We start from the raw sequence: 13010 nt of genomic DNA, 5'->3' as shown, positions 1-13010 counted from the left end.
CGGCTTCATTTTGCTTAACTAAAAAATGAGATTGGACTAAATTACTTCCCAAGACATATTCCATATTTCCGCAGTAATTGCACACACTGATTAAGTACAACAGGCTTCCTTTACTTCCATATGCTAATGTTCTGTGCAGAGTGACCACCAAGGAGAAGAAATAGTGTGCAGTGTTTCCCAAACTTTTCTGCCCTTGGAATCCTGTGTTAAGGGAGCGTCTTATAGGACCAATGGCCCAAGGAGGAAATAGGCTTTGTGAAATTGGACTGATGCTCTCCAAATTCTTCTGTGTGTCTATGAATTTTATGGAAAATTTAAGGCATCCGTCTTCTGCTAGAATAAAAGATCTACTTTGCTGCTGCTGGTCAAGTAGGTAAGAGAGACCAGACCCTTGCTTGAGTCTGAAGTATGTTTGCTGAACTGCAAAGGTGTAGAGTTGTGTTTTGTTTTTATGGTGTACTTTCTTGCAAAGCCAAGCTGATTGCAACACAAATGGACTCTTGTCCACCACCAACAACCAAAATGCAAACATTTACCTTGTTCAGTTTGCAATTCTAACTTATGTAAACACAGTCTTTTAAAAACAACAGACTGGCAATGCCAGACTCATTCTAACCTAGATTCTCTTCTGTTCCCAATTAATACTTTGAGGTTCTGCCTCCCATTTAATTGGTGGTCCTAAACATCTTTCACTCAATTTAGAGTAGATAACCAGTTACGGCCAACCAGGCTTTCATCTGGGTTGAAGACAGTGGATTGCTGAGGTCTGTGCCCTCCAGGGGTTAGGCGTTCATATATAGAAATGTGGTCATAAATAAAACTCCCAACTGGCTGGGTAGGTGATTTACAAAAGTAACTGTCTCTTCTAAGGTCCTGCCAAAAAAAAAAAAAAAAAAAAGACTTCTCGTTATTCTAGTTGCCAAAAATAGAGATCCAAGGGCTGAGAATATTCATCTGACCTAAAAGTCAGATAGCAAATAATGTCCCTTGGGAGCCCCTAAAAGCTGGCAGCCACCTAGGGGACAGCCTACATGCAAGAGGGACCCAGCTTCACTGCATTTTCCTGGAGGCTCCCAAGCCGCTGGGGAGGGCCTTCCTGGGACAGGCCTGCTGCTGGGGGCCCCAAAAAGTGCCACCGGAGAGATGCCAAAGTGTGCATGTTGGTTGCAGGGGTCAGGGTTGTCACAAGATGATCTGGAAGTTCTGTTTTCACTTTTGTGGAAATAAAGACCAACCCTACAAGGACAAGCAAAGGCTATTTCTTCAGCGCTGGCCATCACAAGGGAGTCAGTCACCATCACTTGCGTTTTGGCGAAGACTCAAAGGTGGACCAGGTGGGAAGCCTTCTTAGGGAAGAAGGGAATGGCTTCGGGCGTGTGCTGTGGGAGGCTGTGGGCACCGGGGAGCAGCAGGCAGCCAACTCAGAGCAGGGCATCCAGGTGATGGCTCAGGGGTACATATTTGGCTTTTCTGGGCCGTTCCTAAATTGGACGCAGGGACAAATGTTAGAGGTGCTGTTAGTTGTTCATGTAGTCCTGACCATTTGGGGCCAATTATTACAGACGTTATTGTTTGGCTTCCTGAATCATTGCTGAAGAGAGCAGTCTGACTTCAAGCAAGCCGGCTTCCTGAGATGATTCCCATAGATTGTAAGTCAGTTTTTATATATGGTCTGGCCATAGTCCATTTATATATTCAGTCTCTCGGTTTAAATAGGCAAGTTTCTAATTTTCTTGAATTTTATTGTCATGAGAATGAAACGAACCTATCCCTAATGAATAGTGAATTAATCGACATTAGTAAGAGTGGCTTACAATTGCCTAATTCTACTTTTAGATACACAAGGAGTAAAAAATGCTGCCCAGAAATCATGCATCTTGCCCCAGTTTCTAATTTGAGTTTGCAAAACTGGAAGAGGCACCGTGAACTATGTGCACTTTCAGAAACAGTAGTAAAGGGAAAACACGTGAGGAGCCACCGGAGATAATGTAAGAAAGATAATGAGGAAATACTCTGTAGATTACACTCTAGCTACATGAACATTTCATCACAAACCCCATTTTAATTTTACTGCCTGAGTTCACCCCTGAGGAACACAAAAACCACCTGCAGTGCTCACGGTGAGTTCTTGAAAGCTTCAAAAATATCTGTGGCAGAGTTGGAACAATGATTCCCTTCGCTGATAGAGATTAGTCCGGGGAAATCATGCTCCCCCCCCGCCATAACAGGGCTGCGCTGTCACCAGGCTGCTTGCTTTTGAAATATTTAAACAAGAATTTTCCCACTTTATATTATATAGTAATACCATCTTGAGGAGGAAAATGGATTCTGAATCCCACTGGAGGAGGGAGGGACGGAGGCCAGGCTACTTTGAGAGAGCGTAGCAGTGCATTACTATTAAAGGCGCCCTGTTTCCAGAAATTCATTGAGTATCTAAGTCTCTACTGATCCAGTCACCAACACCGGGTCTCAGTAGAAGCCGTGTTGAGTGTAAAATGGAAATGGCAGCTTTATCAGAACTCTGACTTCTCTGTACCTCTATTTAAGTAATTCAGCCTGCCCGTGTCCTAGCTGCTGGGTAAACATAATTATCTCTACCACTGCCTAAGCAGCGATCCTGTTGTTTGGCTATTGTCTCCTTCACCCTACCCTCTTTATGAGAACAGTCCTTTCAGCTAAGGGTCGAATGCAATGGCATCCTGGTAAAATGTTTAGCAACCAGCTCTCCAGAAACAAACAAAACCAGGAATGTGTGAATATACATACATAAGCCTGTAAGTTGTAATAAATTACAAACTGTAATGGTGTGAAGGATGCTTAGTACACAATTACAAATAATAAAATAAGCAATACTCTTTATTATGATTCCATGGAGCCAATTGATCTCACAGAATGCTTTTGTTGATTTTTGCCAAACGCTTGTATCTATAGCCAATCTATGGTTGCGATTGGCAAACACGTGTAATTCTGACATAAATGTTGCTTGACACTTTCGTTTACATTTGTGAGCAAGACAGAAGTGAAACAACAAAGATGTATGTCCAGTGAAATGTCAGAACTTTACTTACACATTAATGACATGAGCAATTTCTTCACTAAATTGAGTAGTAGTTTTAAAATATTTGAAGAAAATTTCCTCGATTTTTTTTTTGCTATTTCACAATGTGATGGCAAGGGACCTGGCACACTTTTCTATTTAAACTGAGTTATTAACATGGTCTCCATGCTTTCTTAAGTCTAGAGCTTGAAACAATAAACAAAACTAAACTCTTGATTTATGGCTTTTACTGATTTCCACAGTGTAAATATTCCCACCAGAGCCAATTTGAAGCAACCGACATCACTGAATGAGAAGTTGGAAAGACATGCATAGTAAGTAGCAATTTGATGTTTAATAGTGACTTTAACAATCAACCCTCAAGACTCCTGCAAATGTAACCATGGAGCTGACTCCCGCGCCTCCGTTGTGTGTGTTGTGTTTCAGAACGCAGAGCTAGCCCAGGTGCAGCCTGGATGGCGATGCAGGGGTTGTTCAACCTGGGCAGGTAAGGTGTTTCCTCCACAGGCACGCAGCTGGTGGGCTCAGGACATAGATGTTTCTCTTGTCCTTCCATTAATTCGGCAAATAGTCAAGGGGTGTCTACTGCTTACCAACCACCATGATGCTTGTTGAGACAGGCCAGCCAGTGCCGAATGAAGTGCGTACAGCCCTGCCCCACAGAGTGTATGGTCCCAGCCAGCTCTCTGTCTGCTAGACTCTGTGGAATCCCCTTCCCTCCCACTGGAGCCCGATGCAGGGCTCATGGCTGTGCCAGCGAGAAGCCAGCCTTGACGGCTCCCTCACCTTCCTTTTCCCTAGCAGTGCACCCCCACATCCCATGCATCTCTCCTCCTCCTCTCCAGACCTGCTGCTGCCGACCCTAGTACAAGTCCCCATCGCCTCTCACCTGGCCTTCTTCAGGAACCTTCTAACGGGTCCTCCTGCTCTCCATTACCCCAGGCCACTCTCCACCCAGCTACCAGGGTGCTTTTCTTTTTTTAAAAAGATATTATTATTTTAGGGGCGCCTGGGTGGCACCACGGTTAAGCGTCTGCCTTCGGCTCAGGGCGTGATCCTGGCGTTATGGGATCGAGCCCCACATCAGGCTCCTCCGCTAGGAGCCTGCTTCTTCCTCTCCCACTCCCCCTGCTTGTGTTCCCTTTCTCGCTGGCTGTCTCTATCTCTGTCGAATAAATAAATAAAAAAAATCTTTAAAAAAAAAAAAAAAAAAAAAAAAAAGATATTATTATTTTAGAGTAATCACCACACCCCACGTGGGGCTCGAACGCACAACCCTGAGGTCAAGAGTCACACGCTCTCCTGACTGAGCCAGCCAGGCACCCCTAAGGTGGTTTTTCTTCATTTAAAATAAAACAACTTGTTTGTGTATCATTCCTCAGCTTACCACCCTTTCATGGCCACCAAGCGCGGTGATGAGAGGCATCACGTCCAGTCTGCATGGCTGTGTTGCTCACTAGCAGGGTGACTCGGGGCAAGATGATGTGGCAGCTGTGCGTGTGTTTCCCCAGCTGCAGAATGAGAACAATACAGTGCCCATCGAATAGGGTAGTTTTGAGGATGAGATGAGTTAGCATCTGTGAAGTGCTGAGAAAGTGCATCATTACCCTTCTCACCGTTAGCGTTAGGATAAAGACCAAACCACTTACCTGCTCCTGCCTGCTCTTCCAACCTCGCCTGTGAACACCTGCCCCGCTGCTCGGGGCTCCGGAATTCTGTCCTTCTCTGCAAGGTCCTCGCCACACTGGCTGTTGTCCAGGCTCCTCTCGCTGCCTGTCCTGGTGGAGCTTTAACTCAACTCACCCTTCAGAGCTCCTTCAAGACCATGCCTGCAGAAAAGCCTTCTCTCGCCCCAGTCTGTATCAAGTTTTGTGTTACATTCCTTCGGACCACATCTCCCCTTGTACTCAGGCATTCCTGAGGGCGAGTGTATAACAGTTCATGTCCTGCCTACCCCGTGGACTGCATGAGAGTGCCCAGTGCCTTGACAGTGCTTAAAACATGGTAGGTTTCAATATATATGAAGTATACTAAATAGGGCTTCTCTAAGACCCATCTGAGAGACCACTTGTCGTAGCAATGTCTCATTCAGCAAAATTCCAGGATGAATGAGAAAGTATAGCTGTATGCCTGGATTTGACTGAAGGTAGTATTTGGCATCAACTCTTTCACCCTGTTACTCCCTTTCCCAAAAGTGCCAAGGGCCCTCCTTCGTTTCTGCCAAGTGATCAGCGCAGCAGGAGAAGAACAAGAATAATATCAAGACTTTGGGGCTTTGCCGAAGTGTTTTTACCCTACAGGGTTACCAGCTACTGAGCAAGCTTGACCTCCCAAGGCCATTCCTAACGATTCCAGTGGTTAAGTATAACTAGCACAGACACTTAGTGAGCACCCGCTGGATACAGGAAATGATAGTAGTTGCCTCATGCATGCCTCATGCACCTTGACTCTGTCCTACCAGCAGAGTGAACTGGGTCAGCTTCCCAAAGGAGAACCTGAAAACCATGGAGGTTGAACTCACTAAAGACGGAGCAATTCTTCGCGGACAGGCGCCTAACACAGTGGCCTCAGCATAGTTTGCTTTTCTGTGCTAAGCCCTTATCTAGAGAAACATACTAAGTAAAGTAGCAAAGTGAAATGTTTTATCTGGGATTTGCTTTAAAATACCCCGAAAACAAAATGGTGGGAACAGATGAAGTGAGAATGTCAAGAGTATTGATAACCGAAGCTGAGTGAGGGGTAGTGGCAGGTACTCGGACAAGGAGTGAGTACAAATGGGTGAAAGTTTCGTTAGTAATGAAGGTTTTTAGATAGGCTCAAATATATAAAGCAAAAATTGATAGACTTCTAGGAATTCTCTGACAATGCACCACTGTGATGGGACCTTCCAGCATATTTCTTTCAATTATAGATTGATCAAACAACCAAAAGCTAAATTCCATAGACATAAATAAAACTTCGCACTCAACAACTAGAGAATATATAACCTTTTGAAACACACTTGAAACATTTATAAAAATTGATTATACATTAGACCATAAGGCAAGTATCAACAAAGTTCAAACAATTTCTACCCTGTAGGCTGTGTTCTTAGAACACAACACGGGGCACCTGGGGGGCTCAGTCATTTGAGTGTCCAACTCTTGATCTCAGCTCAGGTCTTGGTCTCAGGGTTCTGAATTCAGGCCCTGCATTGGGCTCCATGCTGGGCATAGAGCCTACTTAAAAAAAAAAAGAGAGAGAGAGAGAGAACACAATGTAATTAAGGTATAAATCAATAAGTAGACAAAACAGTCTAAATGTTTGAAATTCTGGAATGCATTCAAAACATCAAAGAACAAGTGAATGATAATGAACCAAAACTTGTGAAGTGCCATGAAAAACTTGGAGGTAAGTTTATAGCCTTAAATGCTCATTTTTATGTAAGAACAAAAACTAAAAATTCATGAGCGAATACACATCTTCAGACATTGGGGGGGAAAGCAGCAGAAAACTTTTTTTTTTAAAGTGATAAGGAAGCAAAGATAATAGAATTTAACGATCATAAAAACCAAAAATACATTTAAGAGGGCCCATGATATCAAAAGTTAATTTTTAGAAAAGATGGATGAATTTGACAAATACCTGGCACGATGTATGAAGAAAAAAGAGCACAGTAGATAATATTAGGAATGGAAATGGGACGTGACTTCAGATAGAGATTTTAAACAGTTAAGAGAGTAAGCATACTGAAACAATTGTATGTCATTAGATTTGAAAACTTAGAAATGTAATCATTAGTAGAAAAGCTTCCTACAAAGAAAATATCAAGCCAAATAGCTCTACTGAGAAGTGCCATCAACTTTCAAGTAACTTATCTCTCCTCTCTCATACAAATATTTCTAGAAATATTTTTTCTTTGGAGGAAGGGGAGGGGCAGGGGGAGAGGGAGAATCTCAAGCAGACTCCCTGCTGAGCGTGGAGCCCAACGTGGGGCTTGATCTCATGACCCCAATATCATGACTTGAGCCGAAATCAAGAGTTGGATGCATAACCGACTGACCCACCCAGGCGCCCCTAGAAATATTTTTTTTTAAGAGGAAACACTCTTTCCCATCCCCATGAAGCTAGTATCTAAATAAGACAAGGACAAAATCAAAAAGGGAAATCCAGGCCATCTGACTTAAGAAATGCCTGGCTCATTTCATTTCATCTCCCTTCTTCTTCCCTCTAGGAAATCGGTATTTCAGCAGACAGATCGCATGTAACCAGCATTTAATCACTGAAGTGTGAATTTCCTTTTTTGGGTTCACTCAGAAAAATGGGCAGACCAGCCTAATGCTTAAGATTGCTCTTTGGGTCCCATTTATTTCACCTACTTAAACAAATTATTGTTGGTTTGGAATTCTTCACACTTAGCTTCAAGTAATAGGAGAAACAAGGTAAATTAACCTAGGTTTTTCTACAGCTAGAAACAAATTACCAATTTGGTTGTCAATTATCCTCATCATCAGGCCCGCCAGCGGCTATCAGGATGGGTGGGGGTCTCTGCCAGGAGCCTGAGCGCCTCAGAGGAGCCTGGCTCAACTCAAGTCTGGTGCCTCTTAATTAAGTAAAAAGGGCATCGCTGCTTTAAAACCTCAGTACCAACTCCCAGAACAGTGCCCCGCAATTAGAAACTGCCAGACCCATAAGCCTCAATAAATATTTGTCGAATAAATGTAATACGTGCAGATTTGTTTCTTACGTATTCTCTCCTCTGGGAGAAATTGACTCAGAGGTAAAGTTTATATTTTTGTAAAATAATTAGATAATACACATGTCTGGGGAGGAAAATGTGCTTAGCTACATCCTATAATAAGATACGTTGATAAATTCATAACTTAATAAAAGCCAAAGAGAGAAGGGAAATTTACAGCTGTTATGTGCTAATGCTTCTTCTTGTGTTTTAGCAATCATCCAGAAATGCATTTCCTATCACATCAGAAACAAAAACTACAGGATAATAAGCATTCTCTTACACAGAACACTAGTGTCAAACAATGTCAAATTAAACAGCTGTACATTGATGAGTCTAAATTAAATGGTGGCCAGTGTTCAATCGTGTGGGTAGAACTTTATGGATGAGATAATAAAGCATCAAGGAGGCAGCTAAGTCCCAAGTACGGATGCTGGGTTTGGCATTTACATACCACGGCTCCTAGTGATGAACTGACTGTCTATACTGTCTAAAGTGGGTGTGAATGAGCAGCTAAAAGAAAATGCATTTCTGGAATTAAGTTTTGATGTGTCAGTGTCAGCAGAGCTAAGATATGCATGACTGGGACAAAGGAAAGAGTATTTTCTCCCCAATCTTCATTCCTGTGATGAAATATTTGTGAATGAGTGTGCAATATAATCTGGGCATAGAGTTAATCATCAGAAATGAACCAATTCTGCTAGGCTGATGTGAACCAAAGTCCTTTTTGAGGGGCAGGTGATTGGCTATTGGCAGTTCTGTCTGGTTCAACATCACACATCCCCAAGCTATTGGCCTGCACGTGATCCACCTGGCATTGTGAGGCTTGTCCGAAAGTGGCCTTTCGCTGTCCCCGCAGCCAACAGAGCACTGAGCTGTGGCTGGGGAGGCATCAGCAGAGAAGAGCTGAAGAAGCAGACAACACTTGGCACAGTGTGGCCCGAGGACCGCAAAGATCTGGTTAGTAATGGCTACGAAGACCAAACGCACTGGTACAAAAGCCAAGAGGTGTAGGGTAATTAGAAGGGAAAGAAGGGAAAGATCTAGGAGAAAAAGGATTTCTTTATTTTTTAATAAAGAGGAGAGAAGGGCAGACCAATGCATCCTGCCAGCTGGGGAGGGAGAGCAGCAGGCCCACTGCAGTGCTGAGAAGCCTTCGCTCTGACAAGGGCAGGAGGCCGACTCCCAACAGCTCTGGGGGCTGGAGCAAGCTGCCGACACAGCCCACGACGGTCTTGATACCCCATTGATTGTTCAACTGCTCGTAGATCTGTAGGAACATTTGATGAATAGACAAACTAAGCCTGTCCCTTTAGTGGTCTCTGGAGCAGGATGTGTTTCACGAATGCCCCAGTAACAAGTGGGGGCTAATATCAGGCTGAGAAGAACCAGACCAGGCAGAGGACAGATCTCTAGTTGGTGATGCCTTGATTCCACTCTGCCTCCAGGGAAGGCAAAGAGCAGAAGCAGAAGAACATTGTCAATCCTCTGAGAGAAAATGGACCTCCCTCCAAACATACATCTCTCAATACAGTGTCTATTCAGTCATAATTATGTGTCATAAGAAAAATAGTCAAGTTGTCTTTAGATGGAGTCAACTAAAGGTATATATCATCACTGCCTCACCATGATGAGATAATGGGACAAGAGCATCAGGCCACACTCCTGCCCTTGATCTCAGTAAGAGAACTAGAAGCATAATTCCATCTCTAGGGTGCAGCCCATGAGTGCTGCTCACCTGGGGTGCCCAAAGTCACCATCATTCCAACGATTGACACTTCACCACCAGTCACCCAAGTCAAAGAAATGAATCACCCCACAGATCTCCTCTCCTACCCAGATGCCAGTCTAGTAAATTCCACCTTCTAAATGTCTTAACAATGATGATCCCCTGTGTTCCATCCCACTGCCACTGCGCCCTGGTTCTGGCCAACGTCAGTTCTTACCTGGGCAACTGTAGCAGTCTCCTACCTCATCTCCCTACCTCTGTTCTTCTCTCCTGCTCCCCAGGAACCTTCTTTGTAAAACTCATTTAATCCAGTCACTCTCAAACCCAGAGTCCTTAAATGGCTCCCACTCCATTCAGGACAAAGCTCAAACTCTTTATCATAATCAATAAGTCCCCTATGGTCTGTCCTCTACCTACATGACCAGACTCATCTCTTGCCACTCTGAAGCAAGCCCTGTAGTCCACCCATGCTGAATTATTACTGGTTCCTAAACACATCACTCTCATGTGTGCTCTGTGGCATGTACTGTTCCCCCTGCTTGGAATTTTTCTTCCCCCTTTCCAGTCAGTGAGCCCTTCATTCCTAGTTTTTAAACACAGGCATTTCCTCCTCTGTGACGTCCTTCTCAATTCATGTACCCTGGACTTACCTCCACTGTAGACTTAATCACATTGCTTGGATCTATTTTTACGTGTGTTCCCCACTAGACTGTGAATCACTACTGAGCAGGAACTGATACTTATTCAATTTTGAATTTCTAGTATCTCTTATTGTCTAGAACAAACAGGTATAAAATGTTCACTAAGATTAAAATGCAGGTGAAGTGCCCAATCTTGCCCCCGTGCTCATTTGCAAGATCGAGATCTATCTATGGTCCAGTGTTATGGGTGCAGCCACCTGTGGCCTCCGAGGAGTGGCCTGGGCCTTTCACGTGAGAGACGGCATTAGAGGGTTGGTGATGCTTGATGAGGAATGATCAGCAAACCACGAAGCCAGGGCACTTCATGTGTTTAATGTGACTCATCTCTGAGCCCAGAATCTCACTTGACAAAAGTGGTGAAATCAGAGTGTGTGATCCTGCTGGCGGACATGTCAGCTGATGGCACCCATGAATCCGTGTTTGAGTCTCGGCTGTGTAAGGACAGACTGGCTCGATGGAACTTATATTAAACTTTGGTGGAAGGGCATTTTTACTGCTCTAGATATTCAAAATTGTTATTACAAATGACCAGTCAAAACACAGCTAGACCAATGCTATTTCTGTCCTCTATGCTTTCCATGAAAGCTCATCTCGGTACCGCACACTTACCTCAAAAGACTGCCCTTTCCTACAACAAGGTAACCACGGGGCTCCCCTGACAGCTGAGTGGGTGGTGGCAATTCCTGTATCACCTCCTTGCCCACCCGTGTCTCTCAGTGATTCCATCTCCAAACCAGAGAGCTAGTCCTTCTGTAAGATTTGATTAGGTCAAATTTCCCTGACGTGGTTAATTCCCCACAGAGCACCACTGTTAATTTTGTTATAAGACATGGAGTCATTTTTATGTGGCTTGTGGCTGAAATTGTGTTAAAATTAAATGTGAAGAAAGCTTTGAGAAAACTTGTGGCTTTATGTGAGATTTCCAGAAGTGTCTGGTGATGACGATAGTCTTACGGGACTAGACATGCCTCAAGACCTTTTTAGAAAAAGGTGGGTAAATGACCCTGCATCAGGAGGACAGGGTCTCATTCCCACTCTGCTACCGACTGTGCTATCTTGTATTAGCTGCTTAATCATGTGGGGCCTCAACTAACTAACTTCCTTCCTTCCTTCCTTCCTTCCTTCCTTCCTTCCTTCCTTCCTTCCTTGTCCTTCACAGTGTTGATTTAGTATCATATTCTAGGGCTTGTAAGCCTTGTCTTTCAATGCTCTAGCACAAACCTGTGAAACAGGACAATAGCTCTCCCCGTGGCCTCCAGTGCTGCCCTGGGACAGCTAGCACCCTTTCCTCTCAGCTGAAGCTACTCTTGGGGCTGGCTTTTATTCTCTTATATCAACTCTCTACCCTCAAGCAGCAAACTTCATGGATTCATTGACGCCAGAGGAAAATTCCACGAGCACTGTGTGCTGGCTATTCTCTCTTTGCTTCCCTCCCCAGATCCATGTTCCATGGGACCCATGATCTCATCTCTGCTGTCTACTTCTGTGTCCCAGAAGGCTGACATCTATGGACTGTATCACCTGGGCCCTGCTCTCTGGCTTCCTGTCAGATTTGGTCAGTAGGAGGCACTGGCATGAGATTGGCAGGCTGGAGGACATGAATACTACTATTCGTGAATGTATATGTATGAATATTACTATCTGTCACAATGGTAACAAGACTCTGGAAGTTTTAGCCTCATTTGTCCTTAGATAAGTATCTTCAATGGTTTGTGTGATGCTACATGAAATCAGGGAACAGAGCTGTTTTTTAATAGAGCTACAATAACCTCAAACTCCAAACATGATTGGTCTTTAATGGGATTCCTCAGTAGAGGCTGTACCATATGTTGAGTAAAAGTGAGTTTTCTGAATTCAGACATGTCTGGGATCAAAGACCATTCCTATTGCTTGCTGTGAAATTAGCAATATATTCAACCCCTCTATGCATCAATTATTTCAAAATGCTGATAATAGTACTAGCCACCTGTGATGGCTAATTTTATATGTCACATTGACTGGCCATGGGGTGCCCAAATTAAACATTATTTCTGGATGAGATTAGCATTGGATCAGTGGGCTTAGTAAAGCACATTGCCCTCCCCAGTGTGGGTGGGTGTCATCCAGTCTGTTGAGAGCCTGAACAGACAGAAATCAGAGAAGGAAGAATTTTCCCCATCTTTTCTGCTTCACTACTTGAGCTGGGACATCTTATCTTCTCTGGCCCTCAGACTTGGACTTATAACATTGGCTTTCTTCATTCTTAGGCCTTTGAACTCAGACTGGAACCACACCATTGGTGTTCCTGGGTCTCCAGCTTACAGAAGGCAAATCGTGGGACTTCTCAGCTTCCATAATCATGTAAGCCAATTCTCTATCTATCTATCTATCTATCTATCTAAATATCGGTTCCAGTTGGTTCTGTTTCTTTGGAGAATCTGACTAAAATACCATCTCTTAAAACCATTGAGATTACTGTGCATGACAGTGCCATCAAGTACTTATCACAGTGTCTAGCACATAGTACTGTGCAATAAAATGGGACTGTTATTATATCTGTTGGCAATAAAACTACCATTAGTAGTGTATCCAGGGAATATCTCTATTAAGAGCCAGAAAAATAAGAAACGTTACATGGTTTCTTTGAAGAGCAGAGAAAAGAATTGCATGTTTTTGATTTAGCAATAATTAATCATACCCACCATAGTCATTGCCCTCCCCACCTCATCTTCTAGTTAGATTTTCTTATGGCTTTCCTTTATTTTATCCCTCTCAAAGAATGAAAATTATCTGAAGAGTATTTTCAATTTACTTATTCTTTGCAAA

The 13010-nt window shown here is 43.6% G+C and overlaps 1 long non-coding RNA gene across 1 annotated transcript; it reads left to right on the top strand.

Annotated features, from left to right (window-relative positions):
- The first annotated feature begins 943 nt into the window (after positions 1 to 943).
- On the top strand, positions 944 to 3522 carry LOC130543501 (uncharacterized). The gene is made up of 3 exons (XR_008958880.1): positions 944 to 1334; positions 1563 to 1649; positions 3301 to 3522. It is a non-coding gene; the product is annotated as an uncharacterized LOC130543501 (long non-coding RNA).
- Positions 3523 to 13010: the final 9488 nt, after the last annotated feature.

The sequence above is a fragment of the Ursus arctos genome, unplaced genomic scaffold (assembly GCF_023065955.2).
Source record: "Ursus arctos isolate Adak ecotype North America unplaced genomic scaffold, UrsArc2.0 scaffold_13, whole genome shotgun sequence".
NCBI classification, from domain to species: Eukaryota; Metazoa; Chordata; class Mammalia; order Carnivora; family Ursidae; genus Ursus; species Ursus arctos.
The sequence above is the reverse complement of the archived record's forward strand: the minus strand, read 5'-3'. Positions and strand labels throughout refer to the sequence as shown.